Below are 8902 nucleotides of genomic sequence, written 5' to 3'. Positions count from 1 at the left end.
TTCAGTCCTTCTAAAACTTACACCAACATGTTCCCTGTCTCTAAAAATCCCCACATGTCCCTTTATTCGAGAGGAACCAGATCAGCACGTCTCATGAGGCTCATCCAGGAGACCATGTATCACCATGTTACCCTATTCAATCAGCATTTGCAACAAACAACTAACAATTATTACCTTGAAAAATTATTTTACTTCCTCACTCAGGTTTTCAAGGACATCACCTGGTTCAGACCTCACAGCATGGAAATTGACGACCTCCTTAACTGGATGAGGAACTTGGCTTGGCAAGGTTCTTTTCTTGAGTTCTCTCCAGAAGAAAGAATAATTTTCCAATTTTTTTCCCCTTTCTCCTCATCACCCCTCACCCTATATTATAAAACTAATAACTGCCTTTCTTTTATATGTAACCACAGAGTTGAGAAATGATAGGTATGTGTATTCCAAACTGCCCTCTTGATGTTCCGCTTATCTGTCAGACCTCACCCTTACTGGACTATGACCCCTGAGACAGAGGAATTCCAAAAAGCTGACAAGCCGCTCCAAGGAGGGGCTCCAGACATACCAGGACTTTTGATTCAACACCCACATGCTCGAAGCCCCCCAAGGAGGAGCATTCCGGACATACCAGGACTTTTGTCTCAGTATCCCCTCAGGCTCTCCCAAACACTATATAACTCGCCCCTCGTCTGTAACCCGGTGCACTTCTCCTGGAGGAGTGCCTGGCAGGGTTCCTTTCTTCCTTTCAATAAAGCCTGTTACTCTGGTCTTTCAGACTCCCATGGATTCCAACACTCTGCAGGTTCACTACTCTTACTACTACTCCTACTACACACACACACACACACACACACACACACGCACGCACGCACGGTCTGGTGCCTCTCTGGTGTAAGATGAGGTCTCACTGAATGCTGCTTTTTTTTTTTTTTTTTTTTTTTTTGGTGACAGAGCCAGAGCCAGAGAGAGGGACTGTAGGGACAGACACACAGGAAGGGAGAGAGATGAGAGGCACCAATTCTTCATTGTGGCACCTTAGTTGTTCATGGATAGCTTTTTTATATGTGCTTTGACCGGGGGGCTACAGCAGACCAAGTAACCCCTTGCTTGAGCCAGCAACCTTGTATTTAGCTGGTGAGCCTTGCTCACACCAGATGAGCCTTTGCTCAAGCTGGTGTCCTCAAGGTTTCAAACGTGGGTCCTCGGTGTCCCAGTCCGACGCTGTATCCACTGCGCCACCGCGTGGTCAGGCGATTGCTAAGGTTTTGACCGACGTCCCTGCATACACAAACCTTTTCCCATCCTTGTGTCCTCAGGTTTCCGATGATATCTGATGTGTATCTAAAGCTTCACCCACATTCCCTGCAGATATCACACTTGGCCTCTGATATGTCCACTGCTGATTAAGGACTTCTGCTTTCCAGCTAAAGCCTCATCCACACTCACCACACAAAAAAGGGTTCTACCCCGAGTGAGGCCTCTGGTGTGTCCTGAGCGTTGACTTATAACCAAATCCTCATCCACACTCCGGGCACATGAAGAGCTTCTCCCTCGAGTGAGTCCACTCGTGCCTCTTGAGTTTTGAATTAACACTAAATCCTCATACACACTCTGGGCACACGAAGGACTTGTCCCCTGAGTGAGAGACCTCTGGTGTGTCCTGAGGGTTGACTTATAACAAAATCCTCATCCATAGTCCAGACACATGTAGGGCTTGTCTCCTGAGTAAGATATCTGGTGTCTCCTGAGGTGTGAGTTAACACAAAATCCTTGTCTACACTCTGGGCACATGAAGGGCTTCTTCCCTGAGTGAGTCACCTGGTGTCTCCTGAGAAGTGACTTACGACTACATCCTAAAAAACACTCAGGGCACACGTAGGGCTTGTCCCCAGAGTGAGTCCTCTGGTGTCTCTTGAGTTTTGACTTAAAAGCAAACCCTCATCCACACTCTGGGCACGCAAAGGCCTTGTCCCCAGAGTGAGTCCTCTGATGTGTCCTGAGGGTTGACTTATCACCAGTTTCTCATCCACACTTTGAGCACAAGAAGGGCTTCTCCCCTGAGTGAGTCCGCTGCTGTATAGTGACTTTTGATTTATCACCAAATCTTTAGGCACACTGATCAGAAAAAAAAAAAAAAAAAAAAAAAAAAGGATTCTCCATCAAAGAGTGCACTTCAGGGTGTCTGAGGAGGTGTGACTTAAGTGTGAAGCCTCGCCCACACTGTCTGCCAACGTAGGGCTTCTCCCTCGAGAGGGTCACCCTGTCTGCCATAACGTTTGATTCCAGGCTGCAGTCTGGTTCATGTTCGCTACAGCTCACAGGTCCGGATATTGGGCTTTCTAATTCCTTCCTCCCCTTGTCTGTCTGCACAGGGCTTACCCCTTGGGCTGAGCTGGGCTCTATTTCTATTTTTTATTATTATTTTTTTAAGTTTATTTATTTATTTATTTTTTTACAGAGACAGAGAGAGTCAGAGAGAGGGATAGATAAGGACAGACAGACAGGAACGGAGATAGGTGAGAAGCATCAATCATTAGTTTTTTGTTGTGACACCTTAGTTGTTCATTGATTGCTTTCTCATATGTGCCTTGACCGTGGAGCTACAGCAGAGAGAGTAACTCCTTGCTCGAGCCAGTGACCTTGGTTCCAAGCTAGTGAGCTTTGCTCAAACCAGATGAGCCCGCGCTCAAGCCAGCGACCTCGGGGTCTCAAACCTGAGTCCTCTGCATCCCAGTCTGACGCTGTATCCACTGCACCACCGCCTGGTCAGGCTTGGGCTCTATTTTTATTTTTTTTATTATTATTATTTTTTTTTTCTGTATTTTTCTGAAGCCGGAAACGGGGAGAGACAGTCAGACAGACTCCCGCATGCGCCCGACCGGGATCCACCCGGCACGCCCACCACGGGCGATGCTCTGCCCACCAGGGGGCGATGCTCTGCCCCTCTGGGGCGTCACTCTGTTGCGACTAGAGCCACTCTAGCGCCTGGGGCAGAGGCCAAGGAGCCATCCCCAGCGCCCGGGCCATCTTTGCTCCAGTGGAGCCTCAGCTGCGGGAGGGGAAGAGAGAGACAGAGAAGAAGGAGAGGGGGAGGGGTGGAGAAGCAGATGGGCGCTTCTCCTGTGTGCCCTGGCTGAGAATCGAACCCGGGACTTCTGCATGCCAGGCCGATGCTCTACCACTGAGCCAACCGGCCAGGGCCTTGGGCTCTATTTTTAGCACCTCATGACCTTCTCTGGAAGGTCTTTGGGGTGGATTGCAGAACGCGCCTGAAGTTTCTTCCTCCTTCGTCTGCACAAATGAAAGTCTCAAGCCACCTTCTCTGCCTTCAACCTCTGTATTTTAACTCCAGCAACTCTGAGAAAAAGACATCTGCTCCTGACGCCACAGGCCCGAATCCCCCGGATAGAAGTCACACATGTCCGAGCACATGGGAAGCACCTTCTGGCTGGGTAGTTGCTCCTCGGAGAAGACCGGAAGGCAGGAGGAGTAGGGGTCTGTTTCTGGCCGTGATTCTGCTGGAGAAAGAAAGTTCAGTCAGAGAAGCCCCAATATACCTGCAGGGAGTCCCCCCTTCTCTCAGGTAAACTAGTGCCCTCCTGCCACACCTGTTATTAATCCTTTGTGTTCAACATCCTTTGTTTCCACTAATGATTTCTTTACGTTCCGTTTCTACACAGTCCCTTTTCTATGACAATCCAGTGAAACCATCCCAGAAACATGTTCTACATGTCACTCAGACTAGGCGCCTTCCAGGTAAGCAGTGAACAGAGAGCCATCCCCCCACAGAAGGTGGCAATTGCTGAAGTCTTTGAGTCTTTTCCATGAAGTTATCTTTCATACATACATCATTCATCTATCCATCCATCAGCCATCCATCCAATCACTACTTCTTTTGAGAATAATGTTTTAAAGGTTTATTCCAGACATACAAGGTAGCGGTGACACAGTAGGTGGTGCCATCGTCAGAAAGATCACAGTCTCATAACTGACAGCTCTGAACAGACTAGGACAGAATAGAATGGTAAGAGCTCTGGGAAATGTTCTCTGGGGATCAAGGAAATTCATGTCAGACAATAAGGCCAGAGGAGACTTCCTGGAGGCAAAGAAATCTGAGCCTACACCCCAGGGAGGCTGAGTCCACTAATCAAACATGGAGGAAGGGTGGAGAGAGAGACAGGGAGGAGTCTAACTCGAGGAGGAAACGTGAGATCTAGGAGGGTGTACTGTCTACTGGAGTAACTGCAAAGCCAGAGATGAGGATGGAGCGGTGGGGCAAGGGTCAGGTCCAGTCACCTTGTGCTTAGACCCTCCTGAGAGCTTCCCTGTCCATCTCAGGAGACACTTCCTGCAGCTCCATCACGTGGAAGGAGGAGTAGGGGAGAGGAGCCTCATTATAATTTGGGGGAACCTGGCTTCCCCACTGTTACATCCTAGTGAGAGAGACCACAGCAGACCCAAAGTGAATTTTATAAGTTTTATTGCAGACCTGCACAGGGATGCAGGTAACCCACACAGGGGAACACTGCAGCCCCCCAAACCTGCACAGGGACTGCAGGCAACCCACGCCTCCGAAGACACTGGAGCACTGCAGCCCCCCAAACCTGTGCAGGGACTGCAGGCAACCCACACAAGGGAGCACTACAGCCCCCCAAACCTGCGCAGGGACTGCAGGCAACCCACGCCTCCGAAGAGACTGGAGCACTGCAGCCACGAGCTTCTACAATGGCTCCTTTTTATAGGGTGGCTATCTAGGATGAGCAAGCATCATACAGAAGCTGATGTGGCTGTTAGCTATTGGCTAGGGAGGTCGTGTGCAGTTACAGGGGGGGGTATTACTCAGTGGAGAATTTCAAACATAAACTTCTGATAAGGGTCTCTGACTCAATGCAGGATGTTGCTGAACTTTTTGTTTTCAGTGTCACAGGGACCTTGTACACTCTTGGCAGCCCCAGCATGTCAGTACTCCCTGAATCTAACATTCCCCCACCTCTTCTGGGCATAAATCAAATCCTTGATTCTTCATCAGTGGGGAGAATGGTATAAGGCTGGGGCTCATGAGAATTTTCTACTTTAGCTGTAGCTATAAGCTAATTAGGTCAGGGGTCCTCCCTAGTATGTGCTGGCACGCTGATAGTGTGCCCTTAGTACTACAAGCTTTACGGACTAATTTCTTTCTGCCTTGTATTTTTCTTCTCTGTACTAACTTCTTACAACTTGCACAAACCTTCTGCAATTTACACAAACCTTCTACAACTTACATAAACCTTCAACTTTTATGCACTTTCTTATCCAGGAATAACTGGCCTTCATAACAACTTGCTTTTCCTTTTCTTTTCAAAAGTACCTCTACACCTTATACCTTCTATTATCAAAACCATACAATTCCTTTCTAATTTATCAGAATTCTTAATTCCTAAAAACCTTAACCTTCAGCAAAGACTAAGTTAGTACTAAGTAATCCTCTTTTAAAGATTGCTTTTTGGAGGTGTCCTTTTCCTAAGTAGCCTATTGGACACATGACCAATATTCACAGATTATTCTATAGTGGTAGCTATGAGCACATACATAATTTTCATTTACGTTATAGCTTCTCTCTCAGCCAAGGGACTTACACCCCCTTTCTGTATGACTCATAGCAGTGCATGCATCAAACCTTAAGATGACTTACTTGGCTTTCCTTTACCTTAGTTTTCCTCCCTCCCCAAAGTCTCCATGCATGGACCAGTTAACTTCTGGTTTGTGGCTGAAGCAGGGCATGCGGTCCTTCTCAGGGTCAGCTTACAAGGGTTGGCGGGGTCAGTCTTCGCTGTCCACAAAGGTGTCTCTGCTGGGACCGCAAGCTTCAGCCGGCTGCGGTGGACCCAGGCGGGTATGCCTTCTACCTTGGCAGTAGTGGGAGTGGTCAGGTTCATGGTGTCTGGACCCGTCTAGGTGGGAGTCAGTCCTTGGGTGGTGTACTGCTAGAAGTGCCTCTTGGACAGTCTTTGAACAGTTTGCTGAGTAACCTATAAAACCTGTAAGTACTTAGGGAAAGGGTGTTACATTTCTACACTTTGCAGTTAGAGTTTAAGTCCTAGTGACTACTGCTTCTAGCTGGAATTAGCAGCAGGTCCCAGCCTATAATAGGCATGGGGCATTGAGATAAGAGAAATAAAGGAGACACTAAACATAAAGCAATAAAACCAGACTGTCAATACTCACAGTAGAGATCTTTGAGGGATAAATAAAACTTAAATATTCAAGCAAGGCATAGTAGATGGCCCTTGTGTTTACAAGAAATGAGATTAGCTTATCTGCTACTTGGAAGAAATACCTTAGGCTCCTGAACGATGTCCTTAGGCCTTCAGTGGCAATTCCCAGCACGCTGGGCAAGGTCAGGTCACAGGTAGCTGGAGCAGGGCTAGAAGAGACTGAACCCTCCCTCCATGGAGCAAGGGGGCAGCTTACTTTCTCATGTCCCTCTTTCCACAGCACAGACGTGTCCCTTGATGGGGCCGGGAAGCCTGGCAGGCTTCAGTTCAATGACCTTTCTTTCCACTCTGGAGCAGGGCCTTGATGAAATGCTATGAAGCAAGCCCCTTAGGGCACTGGAGCCAAAAGTTGGTATTTCCTGACTTCTTTTGGGCCTTATTTGCCTTTTCTGTTATTTCCTTGGTCGTTATAGACCTTAAAAGCCATGCTCAGAAGATCTCACTGAGGGGCTTGACTAAGAGAGCAAAATTGGGAATACAACAACAGATCCTTGGTACAAAAAGGAAGTCTTTGTACTTGACAGACTATACAATTCTATTATGGCTAAAGCAGTGGGTTTAGAAGGGGCCGTATTCCCTAAATCTTCTCCTCGGGGCTGGCTCCAGATAGGAGGCGGGGATTCCCCGGAGCCAAAGCAGAGGAGGGCAGGGGCTGTAGCAAGGTGATGGTAACCTCTAACTTAGAGCGCTGTTATCTTTTGCCTGACTAAGCAGTGGCTCAGCCCTTGAGCCGGTGCCCAAGGGGGAGGGGCAAGTGCCTGAAACTGTGAGGGGAGCCTGCCGCTTCTCCTGCAGCCAGCTGCAGCCTGGCTGCATTTTCTTTCTCTACCTCTGCTGCTATACTGGGCTGCATACTGACCGTGCCACCTGCCTGCAGGTGGGTGCTGGTGATAGTACGCTAGACTCTCTATGTTATCTATGGGTCTAGCAATCCTTGGTTTGGCCAGTCTGCTCTTAAGTTGGCCATTCTAGTAGCAGACAAACAAACCAAATATGCACACAAAACAAACAAAACTTCTAAACAAAAACCAAAAGGAAAAGGCAGCGTCCTGCGTTCCCCGACTGACCAACCGGGTGGGGAGAAATCAGGTGGCATCCCGCCTGCTCCACTACACCCTTTTCTAACCAGAGCTCTGTTTCCAAATATTCAAAGAGGAAGCTTCCTTACCAAACAGTCTCAAGACTCCAAAGGTTTCGAACCAGCCAAATTCAGTTTCCAAACGGCAACTGCCGGAGGCCGGCCAGCTACCAACATCTGCTGCAGCCCACTCCGTGAGGAGGGGTCTTACACAGCCAATCTCACTGGAGCCTCCATCTGTTACATCCTAGGAGATAGGCCACAGCAGACACAAAGTGAATTTTATAAGTTTTATTGCAGACCTGCACAGGGACTGCAGGCAACCCATGCAAGGGAGCACTGCAGCCCCCCCCCCAAAACTGCACAGGGACTGCAGGTAACCCACACAGGGGAACACTGCAGCCCCCCAAACCTGCACAGGGACTGCAGGCAACCCACGCCTCCGAAGAGACTGGAGCATTGCAGCTCCGAGCTTCTACAATGGCTCCTTTTTATAGGGTGGCTATCTAGGATGAGCAAGCATCATACAGAAGCTGATGTGGCTGTTAGTCATTGGTTAGGGAGGTCGTGCGCAGTTACGGGGGGGGGGGTATTACTCAGTGGAGAATTTCAAACATAAACTTCTGATAAGGGTCTCTGACTCAATGCAGGATGTTGCTGAACTCTTTGTTCTCAGCGTCACAGGGACCTTGTACACTCTTGGCAGCCCCAGCATGTCAGTACTCCCTGAATCTGACACCCACGTCCCATTTCAGTTTTGACATTGTGTCCTGTACTGTGTTGTTAAGTCGTCCTGCATTTCTCTGCCACCAGCTGACTTGGAGAGAGGAACTCCATTGCACAGCATCCACAGTGGGGTGACCGCTTTGCATTCCTTTCCTGGTTCTCGTGCTAGTGACGTGGGGCTGCCTGCAGGGGTGGGCCAGTAGCACCTCTTGGGTTTCATTTCTTTAACCCTGCCAGTAAATCTGTTTCAGGGCTTGAGGCAGATGACCGACCGCAAAGGAATGTCTGATGTCACAATCCAGAAGTCCTGGATGATTGAAAACCCCGCAGCCCTCCCCTCTGCCCTCCCCTAAGCCCTTAGAACCTAGGTCCCAGGCTGTGCCTGGCGCCTGACTCTCCCTTAGGAGTCAGCACGACAGGGTTCCTTTCTTCCTTTCCCTAAAGCCTGTTACTCTGGTCTTTTCGGACTCCCATGTGTTAATCCAAATTCGGAGGAACCCGAAATATGGAAGACAGGAGCAAAGTCCATCGTTTACACATTAAAGTTTTATTGTCTAGCTTGGCCAAGCAGCGGGAACTCCGACAGAAATCTGACGGAGAGCGCGCTGGCCCTTTGTTCTACTTAGTTTTTATAGTTTTGTAAGCGGGAAGTACAGAAGCATAAATTGCAATTGGGAGCCCCTTACCGCTATTGGTTATAGTCATATGTCCTTTAACATGATAGGACCACGTTCAATTTGCAAACCATACATCATTTTGGAGAAAACAAAATTTACAAGTCAACACAATGGTAGAAAGATATCTCTTTACATATTAAAAGGCCTTCCTATATTTTCTAGTGTTCATC

This window comes from Saccopteryx leptura, chromosome 5 (genome assembly GCF_036850995.1).
Source record: "Saccopteryx leptura isolate mSacLep1 chromosome 5, mSacLep1_pri_phased_curated, whole genome shotgun sequence".
NCBI classification, from domain to species: Eukaryota; Metazoa; Chordata; class Mammalia; order Chiroptera; family Emballonuridae; genus Saccopteryx; species Saccopteryx leptura.
This window is presented reverse-complemented; position numbering follows the sequence as displayed.